The sequence below is a fragment of the Gigantopelta aegis genome, chromosome 3 (genome assembly GCF_016097555.1).
Source record: "Gigantopelta aegis isolate Gae_Host chromosome 3, Gae_host_genome, whole genome shotgun sequence".
In the NCBI taxonomy this organism is placed as follows: Eukaryota; Metazoa; Mollusca; class Gastropoda; order Neomphalida; family Peltospiridae; genus Gigantopelta; species Gigantopelta aegis.
Window position 1 is genome coordinate 14,539,282 of NC_054701.1, and position 16,625 is coordinate 14,555,906.

The 16,625-nt window shown below is 41.1% G+C and overlaps 1 long non-coding RNA gene across 1 annotated transcript; it reads right to left on the bottom strand.

The window, feature by feature from the left end:
• Nucleotides 1-591: 591 nt before the first annotated feature.
• LOC121391801 lies at nt 592-15,684 on the bottom strand. The gene is made up of 3 exons (XR_005960387.1): nt 15,536-15,684; nt 1,824-1,915; nt 592-1,621 (listed from the first exon to the last, which is right to left on the bottom strand). It is a non-coding gene; the product is annotated as an uncharacterized LOC121391801 (long non-coding RNA).
• Between the last annotated feature and the right edge of the window lie 941 nt (nt 15,685-16,625).

Genomic DNA, 16,625 nt, shown 5'->3' on the forward strand with positions numbered 1-16,625 from the left:
TTTATGTCTGCATTGTATACTTTTGTGTATATTGTTATTTCACACTTTAATAAACAATATCATCATATGTTGATTTATCCTTTACTTAACATTTGATTTAATTTATCTGGAATTTGGAAGTTGCACATGTTCGGATAAACAATAGTTCAGGACTATTCAATATATTAGCATCAGCGGCTATAGTAAACATTGTTTCAAAATCAATCCATACTATATATTTCTAATGTATGGACATCTGTGCGAGTTCCTAAGTTATTTAAGTTTATGACGGTTAAAAAGCGAGTGTCCGAAATAAAATATTATACCTCATTATCGGTAAACATATAGAGAATAACTGGTTACTGTCCTAAGATATCGGTTTTATCCTGTGACGGTTAGAATGACGAAGGTCGCGAGGATCTGCCGATCATGATACTGTGGATATCTTAAGACAAGTTATTTTATTTAGTCTGCAATCCACATAAAACAAAAATATAATTTAATTAACCGTTTATTTCATAACTTTACCGTTTTGCAGAGTAGTATGTCAACACGCGTTGAATGTCTTGTAGCCTGTAATATTCATACACCACAACAAAATAGTTCTTAAATAACAACAATTTATTTCTTATTTTTAAATTAAACAGTGTCTGCAAAACTTGTTTTTAAATAAAAATAATCAACTGAAAATAAATGAATAAGTAACTTTGAATAATATAACATGCCTTTGCTGATCATAACTAGTGTAAAGGTAGTTCCGTCCTAAAACACTATATTTGTTTGTCAGTGACGGAAAATATAGACATTTAGTCATCATATCTTGACAATACATATAGTGATTACAGGATGAAATAGTATATCATGCCAGTTATTTGAAATAGAGACGCCTCATTTATCGCATTCTTCTATACGTTTTACAAGCCTGTTAATAATCAATATAATATATTATATATGGGATCAATATACGTGCCTGTCGAGTACCAGTGCCACAATGAAAGTATTGTAATCTTTGATGTTCTTTCACACTCATGGACAACTATTTACCACATATTCCAGTATCAGGGATACGTTTTAATTTAATGGTTACGGTCTCAAATGGACCGTAATAAATATTAATGCCATCTAACCCTATAGCTTTATTGATTGCAATTTGGAATGGTATAAACAAAACGCTTGCACATGTTACGCCATTCCAAAGACATAATTCCTGTTATGAAACTAAACGATTAACTCAAACTGATTGGAAAACGCACAATATCCTTAGACAAACTATATATTTTTAAAATATTATAAAAATGTCTATGGGTTCACGTGGTGACGTCAGGTAAGTGAGTTCTTGTTTGAAGAATGGCTTTCCTTGAATCTGAACGTTCGTGAATTATGTCCCTTGGACTATGAAAGGTAGAGTTATCCCGCTTTGTTGAAGAGCCCGTAGGTCCGTTTGGCCTCGGTGTTCCGAACTGTCCAACAACACGCACCGGAACTCGAGACTTGTGTCGCGTGGTAACCCGCCTTGAGTTCTCACTGCGGACAAAGAAGTTTGGAATGGCCTCTCGTAGAGAAAGCTTTCGCGTCGTCACAGTTCGAATCTGAGTTTCGCAAATGGTTTCTTCAAATATCTCGTTGTCGGAATCGCTGGTGTCTGTAACAGCAAAGAAAAATATTATAAGACTTAAAGTCTTGAAAGTTCAGAAACTAATTTAAGCAGCCTGAAACATTGGCCATCTAGTTTGTACATGGGTAGTCTAATTTTGTTTCAGGTATTTTGTTTGGAATACTATCTTGCCTACGATCTCACAACCATTTGGTCCTGTATAATATAACATATATCTAATTCCACGTACCGTCTCTTGGTTTGCGATACCAGCAAATAAGATAGGCGACCAGTATAACTAGAAAAAACGTTCCACCAACTCCCGCCAAAATCAACCAGAATCTGAAACAGAACACAGAAACATTTCCATAGCCATTTTGTCCATCATTTAATATAGGAGCCTCACATCTGTCGAATTGAAATTACCATATATCTTGATGATGGTATAATTAGAATAAGTGTTGTTTTATCTAGGATACTAAACCTGCCTCAGTGGTGTCGTGGTAAACATGTTTCACCTTAGCCTTGTAGAAAACCGTAGGCTGATGCAACATAGTCTACCTCTTTCTTCCTTTAGGGCTCTAAATTATCCCAGGAATGCTTAAGCAAGGCTTTTGGACTGGTATGCATACTCAACGATATATAAATCACATTATTGCTTAGTATCAACAAGTATAATCTATTATTTAATTAATAAAACGGTTAAATGTGACGGCTATTAAATATATCGAGCGCAGCCATTTTGTACCATCCCAGTGAATACGCCCTCTGGCGAGCCGGTAGTTACGTAACACTTAACGCGTAACGTCAGGAATGAGTCTTAGAACTAAAGAAATAAATGTACCTTTTCTGTGGGTTGATAAAATGGGCATGCATTGCAATGTTCTGTAATAATATCCATCCCAGTAAGCCAGCAATAAGTATGTATTATTTTTAAATACAAAATAAACCACCATTGGCAAAGTGGCTAAACAACAAGTCGAAATCATTGTACCATGTTTTGTCCCTGCATGAACCTTAAGTACTGGATTGGATTGGAATGGATAACATATTAACGTGCCGATATCCAATTAAGGTTCAAGCACGTCTCTCCCGGGCACAATCTCTGACTTCGCCAGTGACTGGGTCCGGGACAGAAGGCGTGGGAGTGGGGGAGTGAAGTTAAAAATGGGCAAAATTATGAAAATAGCAATTAATGAAAACGTTGATGGAATTTAAAAAAATAAAATAAAACGTTAACATGCCAAAAATAAAAGAATTGACTGCTCGGCCGAATATTTATATAATTTGGAGCATTTTAGAAGGACAGTCCATTTAATAATTTTTTTTTTTTTTTTTTAGAGGTAATTTCGACATAAAAGTTTGAAAGAAGGTTTAAAAGTTTAAATTCCGATCAATATGTCCACGTGTGTGACCTCGTTAAGGCCGTTAATGTGCACAGCTTATAGGGACGAGACGGGTTACATCCCGTCAAGAAAACCCTTAGAGTGAGTCAGTAGTCTAGATATGGAAGGTGCAGTGCTGTGCTGAGAAGCCGGATCCGTCTCAACGAGAGAGTATAGTGGTGCGGACGGACCCGACTCCAGATAATACGAGATGGCATCAATATAAAACTAAAGTCCAGATTAGAGTAGTAGCGGTCGACTCCACTTCCTATTTCTTCTTAGAGTGAGAAGGGGCGGGATATAGCCCAGTGGTAAACGATGCGCGGTCGGTTTAGGATCGATCCCCGTCGGTGGCCCCATTTGGCTATTTATCGTTCCAGCCAGTGCACCACGACTGGTATATCAAAGGCCGTGGTATGTACTACCCTGTCTGTGGGATGGTGCATATAAAAGATCCCTTGCTGCTAATCGAAAAGAATAGCCCATGAAGTGGCGACAGCAGGTTTCCTCTCAATAGCTGTGTGGTCCTTAACCATATGTTTGACGCCATATAACCGTAAATAAAATGTGTTGAGTGCGTCGTTAAATAAAACATTTCTTTCTCTTTTTTTTCTTAGAGTGAGGCGGTCAATCTCCCAGTGCTGCTAGGACAGACTCGGACAGGTAGAGACTAAACGCGAACAAAAGTAGCGTTCTGCAGAATGGCCGTCATACGAATCGACATGTCGACAAAAGTCAGCCGGGAAAATGACGTGGAGGCAATGAAGCGTCCCAGCATTCAATCAGTCCCGATGGCCGCAAACTCCATTTCGCTGACAAAAACAAAACAAAATGAAGGATTCCCAAGTCGAGCACACGAAAGCACGTGCAGTGTGCACAGACAAAACAAACACGTCTTACCGCGGCGTGCTCCAGACTGGGAATTACCTACATACTGAAATTATATACGAAGTGTTTTCTTAGTTGGTCCATTCTGTTAGTTGCCTCTACCTGTGATTCCTGGGGCCATGTTCCCGAAGCTATCGTTGTACATAATGACATCGTTAAGTCGTCGTGGAGGAACAGTTGATGTGCCAGAAAGTGTCGTTCCGGGTGTCAGTTACTAGCGATATCGTTATATTAACAACAGCTCCTACCCTGTTGTTAGAGTGTCGTAAAGTAAAATGTTTGTCGTAGATGAGCATGAAAAAAACACGGAATATTGTTTTAATCTTACAATTCGGTGTCAACATTCGACATCCTGCAAAATAACAACTGCGATGGTTGTGTTGCTACGGAATGGCCCTAATAGAAGAAGACATTGATGACATTGAATTGTAAGACAGATATAGAATGGATAGGAAAGAAATATTGTATTTATGCAGTACATTGTAAGTGGATATCGAGAGACAGACGCGCAGAAGTGGTACGTTACCGGTATTGATACAAATTGTAGCAGCCCTGTGTTATTATTAGGAGGTTTTCAGGCAGTAACAGGTGATGTACATGGTATTAGCCGGTACTCCGTTTCTAGGTGCATACACGCAGTTTCAAAGTCTATTGTCACCAAATTGCAGAACGTACATGTCAAATTCCCTTACACGGATGCTGAAATGAGAAACATAAAAGAAAATTTCTCCAACGTTCTCGGGGCCTTAGATGGAACTCTCGTCCCAGTGCAAGGCCATTCACGCGACGAACATTTGTATTTCAGCCACGAAGGATACAACGCTATCAACGTTGAGTGCATAGTGTCAGCTAATGGCGTTTTCTTGGACATCGTGGCAAAATATCCTGGTGCGACACAACCTGCATTGATATGGAGAAATAGTGGGATTGCGGAATTGTTTGAGAATGGTCAAGTTGATGGCGGTATGTTATTGGGAGATTCAGGATACCCTGTTAGACCATGGCTAATGACTCCGTTCTTGCAACCGGCATCACGACAAGAAAGAGCATACAACAGAGCCCACATAACCACTAGAAGCTCCTGCGAGAGGTCATTTGGTGTGTGGAAATCAAGATGGCTCTGCCTACATAAGTCTGGAGGATGCATGATGTTTATTCCAGAGCGATGTGTCCTTGTCATCGTTGCAACTGCTGTTCTTGAGAACATTTGCAAAGATATTTTGATCCCAGATCCTCCAAATGACATCATCGATGACACAAGTGACGTACAAGATGAGGTGGTAGATCACGAAGTCAACGATGCTAGAGACGATCAAATGGAGTAGCTACCCGGAGGCAACTGTTATTGACGCACTTCAACAACTAAGGTGGCTTTGTCTGAACATTTTATTAGTTATCATAAATACAAGTAGTGTCACGGGGATCCTATAATACCCGTAACTGAATAAAACACGATTATCCAAATATCTCTCCTAACTGTATATCTATTAGATCTCTCTGTAACGGGAAGTTATACCCGCGTGGCTCGTCTAGGTATGATCAGAGATACGATCTTATATAAAGTATGTATAATATAGCACGTTTAGTTCACTAGAAAACACAACAAAAACACAATACACTTTGGAATCTGTATTAACCTACGCTGACAAATGTACTGCCGCAGTAGTTAATTAACAACAACAAATAATAACAACCCAGAACTGATCACTTAATTAGTTAATCTCTAGGTGTCTAGTTTACACAATATTCTAATCACTTCACCGTGACACAACACCCACACGTGTGATAATTGAGAAACGCTTCCAGGGGAACTTAATTAATAAAGGAATTACAACTCTATTCCTAACTGGTTAATTTTTAATTAACCCTTACTACTCATTCAGTAACCTTGTAATACAGAATTAATACTGGTACCTATCACAGTAAAGACAATAACCTACAGTTTACCTAGGTCCTCTAGGATGACTGGTTAAGCTTTAATAATTAGAACAGTGAAGCCTACAATTTACTTCGTCAGTTTACCGGAAACACTGTCTAAATAATATTGGTATAATACAGTATTAAAATATTTAAAGTCACATCAATCACATCAAGGTTATACAACAGAGCAGAAATAATATTTACCAAGTCCAAAAGGACGCGTTCCTTGGATGCCTTCCAATATGTTTCTCCCTGATATCTCTAAAACCCTAGCTACTTATCCTAAATGCGAATATCGCCTGGGGGCACATCGCGGCACCGAATACCTACAAGTAATATTTCCACAGCGACCAAGACAGCATTTCTTTCTTAGAAGCCTAGACTGGCGTCGCCTAGTTCGCCAAATCACGGTCGTAAAAACCGCATTCGCGGAGGTATTACGTAACTACTGGCCACATGGCCTGCGCACCTGGTCTGGGTGTGTATTGGAAAGTACAGCTCGACCACCGTCGCGCAGAGGTATTACGTAACAAAGTGCCCACCTGGGCTAAGTGCATATTGGAACTGCACACGGCCCTCTAAAACAATTAATATCGCCACAGGCGAAAACAAAATTAAGAGCATGTTCCGTCACACACACCCACCTCAAAAAGGATATTTCCTCTACTCTAGGAATAGGGAAATATACTACAATAAAACAAGTGTGCGTTAACCGACGCATCCGGGCATTTATAACACATAGTAATAAGGTGACTACCAGTAGTCACACTGAATCTCTGAGTCCCTGGTATACAATAAAATATATAAAAACAAAACAGAAATCAAGAATGTCAACACATTATCATAACGTTCAACTTCGGGACAGGGCATCAGCGATTACATTGGATGTGCCCTTGATATATTCAATGGTAATTGGGAATTCCTGCAGAAGAAGGCTCCATCTCAAAACTCTCTGGTTGGTGGCTTTCATTCTGTGAATGAAAGTAAGCGGATTATGATCAGTAAAGACCACCACTTGATGCACTGCCGATTTCACGTAGATCTGAAAATGCTTCAGAGCTTGTACCATGGCCAAAGCTTCCTTCTCTATAGTGGAATAGTTCACCTGGTGTTTGTCAAACTTTTTGGAGAAGAAACTTACAGGATGGTCCAGTTCATTTTCGTCTTCTTGAAACAGCACAGCTCCAGTTCCCACGTCGCTGGCATCCACAGCCAGCTTGAAAGGCATTCGGTAGTCTGGTGCTGCCATCACGGGAGACGAGGAGCGCATCTGCTTGAGACGGTTGAATGACTTCTCGCATTCATCTGACCACTGGAACTTCGTTTCCTTCTTTTTCAGTGTCACATGTTTTCCAGGTTTTCTCCAATAGGCATGCTGTCGAATCGGTGTAGCGTTGGGTTCCAAGCGCACATCCTGGCTTAAATTATTGGTAACCGTTGGAAGGTCCTGACAAATGGAAACATTGTCTTGTTTCAGCGTAGTCAACTTTTCTCACTGGGGGTTCAAGTCTGCTAGAATCTGGTTGTTGGTTAATTTGATCTCTGCAGTCTTGACGTCATCACAGGAAATTGAGTGACTCTCAATTTGGACAGGTAACTCTGGAACTATCGGCAGTCTGTCAAAATAACCTTTTAGCAAATTGATGTGACAATACCTACTTTTCCTAACCCTATCAGGAGTGTTTATCACATACCTGTCTCATTAACCCGTTTGTGCTCAACATAGGGCCCGAAATACCTGTTCTGCAATGAACCCCGTTTAATGGGAAGGTACAGCAGCACCTTATCCCCTGGTTTAAATTCCCGACTCCTAGTCTTCCTATCAAACACTGATTTTATTTTGCTCTGAGCATGGCTCAGTTGCTTCCTAGCCTTCCTATCTCTAACTCTCTTATTCATTAATACTCCCTTGTCCATATCATAACCTGACATCTGATCCTCCATCTCACCCTCAGTTAACAATGTAGTGCGAGCTGCCAACAAACGTGGATCAGCCCCCTGCTCTAGGATTAACTCTTGTCTATTACAGGGTAAGTCCCCTCTATCAAACACAACTGGTTCATTTCCCCTTTGCGGGAGGTCAACAGGTTCCACCACATTTAGTTCGTCAGTTGACTTATCTACCATTTTACTGATAACCTCATCCACTCCAATTTCATGGCTCACACACGTATCAGACAAATCACAAATATCCTCTGGGTCTCGTGTTACCCTTCTGGCCATAGCCCTAGTCTTTACACACGCAGGATATCTAATCTCATCAACCTCACTCTCTTTTATTGGTAAAGGGCTGTCTTTAATTAACAATTGGTCACATTTCGGCTGACAACACTGACTAGTCAAATCATTACCCAACAAAACTCCTATGTTTTCAACAGGCAAGTCCTTTACAACACCCATAATGACTGGTCCCGTCACAAACTTCGAACACACGAAAACGTTATGTAACCGTACAACCATTTTTTCTCCATTAACCGAGGTTAAGGCCAAACTACGTCCTGTATCTGAATTCTTAATACCAGCTAAACACTTTGACGTTATAAGCGACAGGTTACACGCAGTATCTCGATAGACTGATATTGCCTTAGGACTCAATTCTTGTTTCACATCACAAAACCATGCCAGTGGACACATACGGGTTTACTTTCTCTGCCATGGGACTAACCATTAACTCTCTCGCTAACGGAGCTGACCTCACTAAACCGACCACTTGCGCATTATCGCGTTTCCTTTTAAAACAGTCCCCTACAAGGTGGTTATCCTTTTTACAGTAACTGCAATGTGGACGAAAAGTTCGTGCATTGGCTGATAATGCAGGCTTTTCCTTACTTTGCCCACCAGGTGCATTCCTTGCCTGACTAGCTGACCAACTAGAAGACTCTCCCCGATAGTTACTTTCCCGGGGAAAACCTGGCTGAAATTTCTTCTTATCACCCTGTTGTAAAGAGCTACCCTGTACTGCCTGAGCTTTGTGTATTAACACGTAGTCATCTGCCACTATGCCTGCCTCCTCTATCTTTTTGACATCACGATCCTCTAAATGAATATGTAAGCTAACTGGTAATCCATTTTTAATGTCCTGTAAGATCAACAACTCCCGTTACTCGGTATATGACTCTACCTGATGAGACACCACCCATTTATCAAACATCCCTGCCTTCTTAGCCACAAACTCACTATAATACTGACCCTGCATTTTTCTCAACTCGCTATACCGTAAACGATAATCCTCAGGTCGTAATTCATAAGCCCTCAACACTGCAGCCTTAACTAGGTCGTACTGACTTGCTCGCTCATCACTCATTGAATTATAAGCTACACTAGCCTTCCCCTTTAACTTAGACACGGCTAACAATGTCCACTTAGACTGCGGCCAATTTAGCTGCTTAGCGGCCCGTTCCAAAAGTTGGAAGAACATATCTACCTCCTGATCGTCAAATACAGGCACTGATCTATAAGCCTCCGACATGTTAAAATCATTTCCTGCCTCCCGTCTAACTTCTTCAGTATTCAACTTTAACTCATGTTCCACTTTTAATTTTTCTAACTGGAATTCTCTATCCCTCTCTCCTTTCTCTCTATCCCTCTCTTCTCTCTCTCTATCCCTCTCTTCTCTCTCTCTCTCTCTCTCTCTCTCTCTCTCTCTCTCTCTCTCTCTCTCTCTCTCTCTCTCTCTCTCTCTCTCTCTCTCTCTCTCTCTCTCCCTCTCTCTATATTCCCTATCTCTATCTCTATCTTCTCTATCCCTCTCTTCTCTTTCTCTCTCTCTCTCTATCCCTCTCTCTATCTTCTCTATCTCTCTCTATCTATCTAATGCACGTTCTTCTCTTTCGTACTCAAGTTTTTTAAAAGCTAATTGTTGTTCCACACTTAACTCATTTATCTCTATCTTTGGAACAATCTCACTGTCTTCCATAACAGGACTATCACCAAAAACTTCCTGGATAATAATTGTCCTTATATCTCCTAAGGTTTTAGCTGATGTTAAACCAATTTCTAGCGCACCCGCGATTTCAACTAACTCGGCCTTACGTGCTCGCTTAATCTCCACTACACTGAGCGTAGGCCTATCCAGCAAATTCTTATCCATGTTTAGATATGACGCACTTATTATTAATTAATTTTCTAGTGAACAACGTTGCTACTTCTAGTAATTTGTAAAAATAATTTATAAAGCCCCCATTTACAAACAATACTTTTTTCAGATCCGGGACCAGCGCCCCAATTTTCACTCCTGTCACGGGGATCCTATAATACCCGTAACTGAATAAAACACGATTATCCAAATATCTCTCCTAACTGTATATCTATTAGATCTCTCTGTAACGGGAAGTTATACCCGCGTGGCTCGTCTAGGTATGATCAGAGATACGATCTTATATAAAGTATGTATAATATAGCACGTTTAGTTCACTAGAAAACACAACAAAAACACAATACACTTTGGAATCTGTATTAACCTACGCTGACAAATGTACTGCCGCAGTAGTTAATTAACAACAACAAATAATAACAACCCAGAACTGATCACTTAATTAGTTAATCTCTAGGTGTCTAGTTTACACAATATTCTAATCACTTCACCGTGACACAACACCCACACGTGTGATAATTGAGAAACGCTTCCAGGGGAACTTAATTAATAAAGGAATTACAACTCTATTCCTAACTGGTTAATTTTTAATTAACCCTTACTACTCATTCAGTAACCTTGTAATACAGAATTAATACTGGTACCTATCACAATAAAGACAATAATCTACAGTTTACCTAGGTCCTCTAGGATGACTGCCTAAGCTTTATTAATTAGAACAGTGAAGCCTACAATTTACTTCGTCAGTTTACCGGAAACACTGTCTAAATAATATTGGTATAATACAGTATTAAAATATTTAAAGTCACATCAATCACATCAAGGTTATACAACAGAGCAGAAATAATATTTACCAAGTCCAAACGGACGCGTTCCCTAGAAGCCTTCCAATATGTTTCTCCCTGATATCTCTAAAACCCTAGCTATTTATCCCAAAAATCCGAATATCGTCTGGGGGCACATCGCGGCACCGAATACCTACAAGTGATATTTCCACAGCGACCAAGACGGCATCTCTTTCTTAGAAGCCTAGACTGGTCGTCGCCTAGTTCGCCAAATCACGGTCGTAAAAACCGCACTCGCGGAGGTATTACGTAACTACTGGCCACATGGCCTGCACACCTCGTCTGGGTGTATATTGGAAAGTACAGCTCGACCACCGTCGCGCAGACGTATTACGTAACAAAGTACCCACCTGATCTAAGTGCATATTAGAACTGCACACGGCGCTCTAAAACAATTAATATCGCCACAGGCGAAAACAAAATTAAGAGCATGTTCCGTCACAAGTAGCATGCACATTGTGATAACAAATCAAGATTACAATAGACAAAGCTGTTTAAGAATCACTCCCAGCGTGTGCCAAGGCCTCTAAGTCATTTGAGGTGAATGTTGGTCTTCTTTTACGATCACCATCACTTGCCATGCTTAATGTGTCAGCCTTTTACAGATAATGTGAATACACAAATACGAACAACACCTAGGCCTATTAGAAAGCACGCCTTGCACAAAAATCACTTTTGTCGCACATTTCTGTCGTTTGCTAAAAGTGCTAAATATGTAACCTACGCGTCACAGTTAAATTTAAGGGACGGTGGTGTACATGCATGTTATGGTACACACTACACTGCGACATACAGTTTATGTGCAGTTTTAACGAAATACCTACTGAAGTAAATATATATGTTATGTTCTGTAAACATGTACATTTACATAATATAGTACGCAATATGACTTTTATCATGTTTAACCTAGCCACTAAAAGCGGCCTAGAAGTACGATAAAAACTGAATATAATATAATAGGTCATATAAAATTTAATTTCTGAGATGCGTTTGGTATCTATTTCACACCGCTGTACCAAACGACACAGGGATTTCCCATGTTACGACATGCTTGCAACGACAGTATAACGATACTGTAACTGCACGTTCGACTAACTGTCGCTCAACGTATCGTTATGGTGTCGTTATTGTACTTTTGCGACGTCGCTAAGACATAACGACCGACAGCTTCGGGAACATGGCCCCTGATTGGCAGGTGTATATTTGATGTGTAACCAGACGAGCCAATTCATTATCGTTGTCTAGATACACAAATACATACCTGTATTGTGTAATAACCTGTCGACCCATAAAAAGGGTAATGGACATGGTTTATTACTGTTCTGTAAACCTATTGATTAAGTAGACTTTCCCATCTAAAATCATAGACCTGACCAATTATGTAGTCACAAAGAAAGGAAAATTATCACTTGGGTATCGTGGGTTGTCGTTTTTTGCTCCAACGTATTATACCAATAGGCCTAATAGTGTATATGTTTCCTTTGGATTATTTAACAGAGAAAAATACTATAACCCCATTTCGTTCCGTTAATGCAACTTGAAATATATTTAGTTAAATAGTTTATTATATTATCACGTCATTCATGTTGTTTTACAAGTTAGGTTGATCAAACAGAAGCGCCTTGTCGTAAATTACTTCTTTGTTTACACTGTGCATACATGAGTTGGTAGGAGCTGAGTCACTTCGCCCCAAGCTAGAGTACCGGACGCATCAAAAACAAACGAAAATGGCTGCCCCCAGTTAGCAGGAATAATCACGTTTTTTATTAACTCCAAAATTACGCGTTTTTCATTTGTTAAAGTGTCAGTGTGTGTTGGTGTATGCATCTTTCCAACACATAAGGCTCATGTTTGAGTTTACTCTCCCTTTAACGGTTGTTAAACCTCAACTATGTATATGGCACAGTGCGATAGTGTACTGAAGAAAATGCGTTTCTAGGCGAGTGTCAGACACTGTCAAAGCCAAATGATCGTGAAAGAATGACGAGTTAGAAGTCCCTGGGAGGTAGATATACATATGTTTAGATGTTGTAAAGAGTGAAGGTTTTGTGGAATATTATTATGTGTCCGTATGTGTTAAATGACGGGCGTAGGAAGGTGCCAAAAAGTGGCGGAGGCACACACACACACACACACACACACACACACACACATACACACTTCGCTTGTTTGACATGATTGACAGTACATTCGTCTTTAAAATACTATCGACAACGACAGTTTGGTCAATCCACACGCGTCGAGTTTTTCAGGTGCATACTGTATTAAATCTTTATGGCGGGACCAAAGAATTAGGTCGAGAGATCGAGGTTATCGAGTTTTCGAAGTTTGAGTTTTCGAAGGTAGTTATTACTAGTCTGTATAGCAACTCGGCCGGGACCGTCGCTTCAGATCGAGAGATCGAGGTTTTTTAGAGATCGAAGGTGGAGTGATCGACGTTTGACTGTGTGTGTGTATATATATATATATATATATATATATATATATATATAGATAGATAGATAGATAGATAGATAGATAGATATATAGATATTATATATATATATATATATATATATATAGATATATAGATATAGATATATAGATAGATATATAGATAGTATATATATATATATATATATATATACTTAACTCCAAAAGAAACGCGAACATTTTAAAATATTAAAAAACCCACATTTGAATAAACTATGTACAAATCGATTAAGTTGACCAATAGCCATCTTGTCATCGTATCCAATTCCACATAACGCATGAAAAAAACGAGTACAGTGTGACGTCACGCACGTGCTGAAATTGACGACCAAAATCGATCTGGAATGCAAAACGGGTGGATCATGAAAGATGCGAATTGCACGTGAAACACTACCAGGCCTGGGTATAAAAGAAACGCCAGACAGCAATGTTCAACTCATTTTACGAGTAGCGATTCAACGATGCCACGACTTAACGCTGATTCCAGACATAGAGCTTTGGGGAATTTGGAGGCCGGAATGGATGCCAGGCAGGTTGCACGTGCTTTCGGTGTCCATGTCTCGACAATCTACCGTCTCATAGGCCGATTTCTACAGAACAACAACGTCGTCGACCGTCCACGTAGCGGCCGTCCCAGAGTGACGTCACAGCGCCAGGACCGTTACATCGTCCGAACTCACATGCGTGATCGGTTCGTACCAGCCACCACAACAGCCCGGCAGACAGTGGGAACCCACAACCGCCCCGTTTCCTACACCACGGTACGACGTCGTCTGATCGCCATCCATCTGAACTGTCGTCGACCGTACATTGGACAACGTCTCACACAGCGACACCGCCTTGCACGACACAACTGGGCTGTTCTGCATCGACAGTGGCGGAACCGACAGTGGCAGAACATCGTCTTCTCCGACGAAAGCCGCTACTGCTTAGATAGGGCCGACGGTCGTATGAGGGTGTGGAGGCGTCGAGGTGAGCGCTTCACAGATGCGTGTGTTATGGAGAGGGACCGTTGGGGAGGGCCTTCCGTCATGCTGTGGGGTGCCATATCCTGGGGACGTCGTGTACAACCTGTCATCTTCGACAACAACGGCCGAGGACGCGGCAGGGGCGTCACAGCACAGCGCTACATCGACGAAGTGCTCACGCCTGTGGTGGTGCCTTTTTTCGCGGGTCACCGTCAGATGGTTTACCAGCACGACAACGCCAGGCCACACACGGCACGGGCCACCCAGGCATTCCTGGCACAGCACAACATCATCACAATGGACTGGCCAGCTTTAAGCCCGGATCTGAACCCCATCGAGCACTTGTGGGACGAGGTTCAGCGCATGATGAACCAACGCCCTGCTCCCGTGGTGACACAGCAGCAGCTCCGCCAGGCCGTCGTGGACACCTACAACAACGTGCCCAGGGCCTTCATCAGGAACCTCTTCCTCTCCATGGGTAGGAGGTGTGCGGCGGTCATGGCCAGCAATGGCGGACACACCCGCTATTAGTGGACATGTTTGAGTGGCATGTGACGCCATTGAAGAAGCGCCATGGCCTTGACATTTCAAATGACAATGCGACCTCGATTTTTAACATGTCAATAACATGAAATCTCATCTTTACGAATTGTTTAAGTTTTTCATAGAAACGATTATTTTAAGAACTTTGGGACGTATTTCAATGAGTGCACTCAAAACCTCCAATCTACGTATTCGCGTTTCTTTTGGAGTTAAGTATATATACCGTTACACCTTTTGTTACTACTTAAAGTTTCACGTTATTTCTCAAATATACAAATAAAGCGTGAAACTTTAAGTTGTAACAAAAGGTGTAACGGTATATATATTTATACTGGCTCCCCAAGAGGTAGAGCACTATACCAGCCACACCAGGAAGAATACTGTAGTGTGTGTGTGTGTGTGTGTGTGTGTGTGTGTGTGTGTGTGTGTGTGTGTGTGTGTGTGTGTGTGTGTGTGTGTGTGTGTGTGTGTGTGTGTGTGTGTGTACATGTATAAATATAAATATAAATATATAAAAACCATCGCTGCTGCTAAAAAGTTGAGGGGGCACATGCCCCCTCCTCAGCTTCCTACGCCAGTGTGTTTTAGTTGTATATTTGAGAAATAGAAAGAAAGAGACGGGAAGAGAGAGAGACACACACACACACACACACACAGAGAGAGAGAGAGAGAGAGAGAGAGAGAGAGAGAGAGAGAGACAGACAGACAGACAGACAGACAGACAGACAGAGAGAGAGACAGAGATACCGAGACAGACCGACAGACAGAGAGCGCAGTAAGTATACTAAATTAGCAGTATATTGTGTTCGTACAGGTATGTTAAATGGAAATCACATGTAATAGCTCACAGTAATATTGATTCGGACGTTGTTTTGCTGCTAGTGACGCTACACACACTGGCCGAGCACGTTTTGTTCAGACCGGAAGTACAGCAGTAGGGGTTGTTAGTACCGCAGTAAACACTGTAGTAAACATTATTCTGATCCGTGAAGCTGCAGTTCTCACTGGAAGTCATTCTTTAGACGGTTGTCAGGCAGGCTCTGCTACGTCATACTGGACTAACCTACAAAGAATTAAAGGCGCAGACCCTAGTTTTAACTCGTAAAAAATGGACACTACGTTTAGTTAACTTACAAACCTGTAACTCATTTGGATAAAGTTACAATAGAGTGAAAGAAGAGTATGTGATGTTAAAGCGGGACATATCCTTAAAAATAGACTAGAACTTGAATCAATAAACTGCTACTCCTGAGACGCACGTACGTTTTTAAAAATATGAAAAATGCATTTTTGGTACTAGAAACACCAGGATCACCCGAAATACTTCGGTTCTACGGAAATGGATAATCTAAAGAATAAAATATACATAATGTTTGATTTCAATGATCATAAACGGCTCTAATAGTGAAAAATATGATGAAGTGTTTAAAAACTAGGGTCTGTCCCTTTAAGCATTACAGTACAATAATAGTGGAAATTATAGTGACATTCACAATCAGCATCATTATGACATGTCCGAAAGAACGGGGGTGGGGAGAAGGTAATGTGCCCCATCCAGGCTTCTCCAACCCTACCCCTACTTGATGACAACAAACATACGTTTTTGACGTATGTAAATAAAGATAAAATTGTGTCTTGCGCCCCACCCCCATCTCCACCCCCCACACACACACAGTTGAGACTATGTCCCGCCAAACTAGAGCTTGTGCCACCCTACCAGGCGACTGTTCTACGGGCCTGTATGAAAATGCTTTAATATATTTTAGGGCTCACTGTAGTCTTGCGATGTATGCACTAAACCTGCACTGACCGGCCTCGGTGGCGTCGTGGCAGGCCATCGGTCTACAGGCTGGTAGGTACTGGGTTCGGATCCCAGTCGAGGCATGGGATTTTTAATCCAGATACCGACTCCAAACCCTGAGTGAGTGCTCCGCAAGG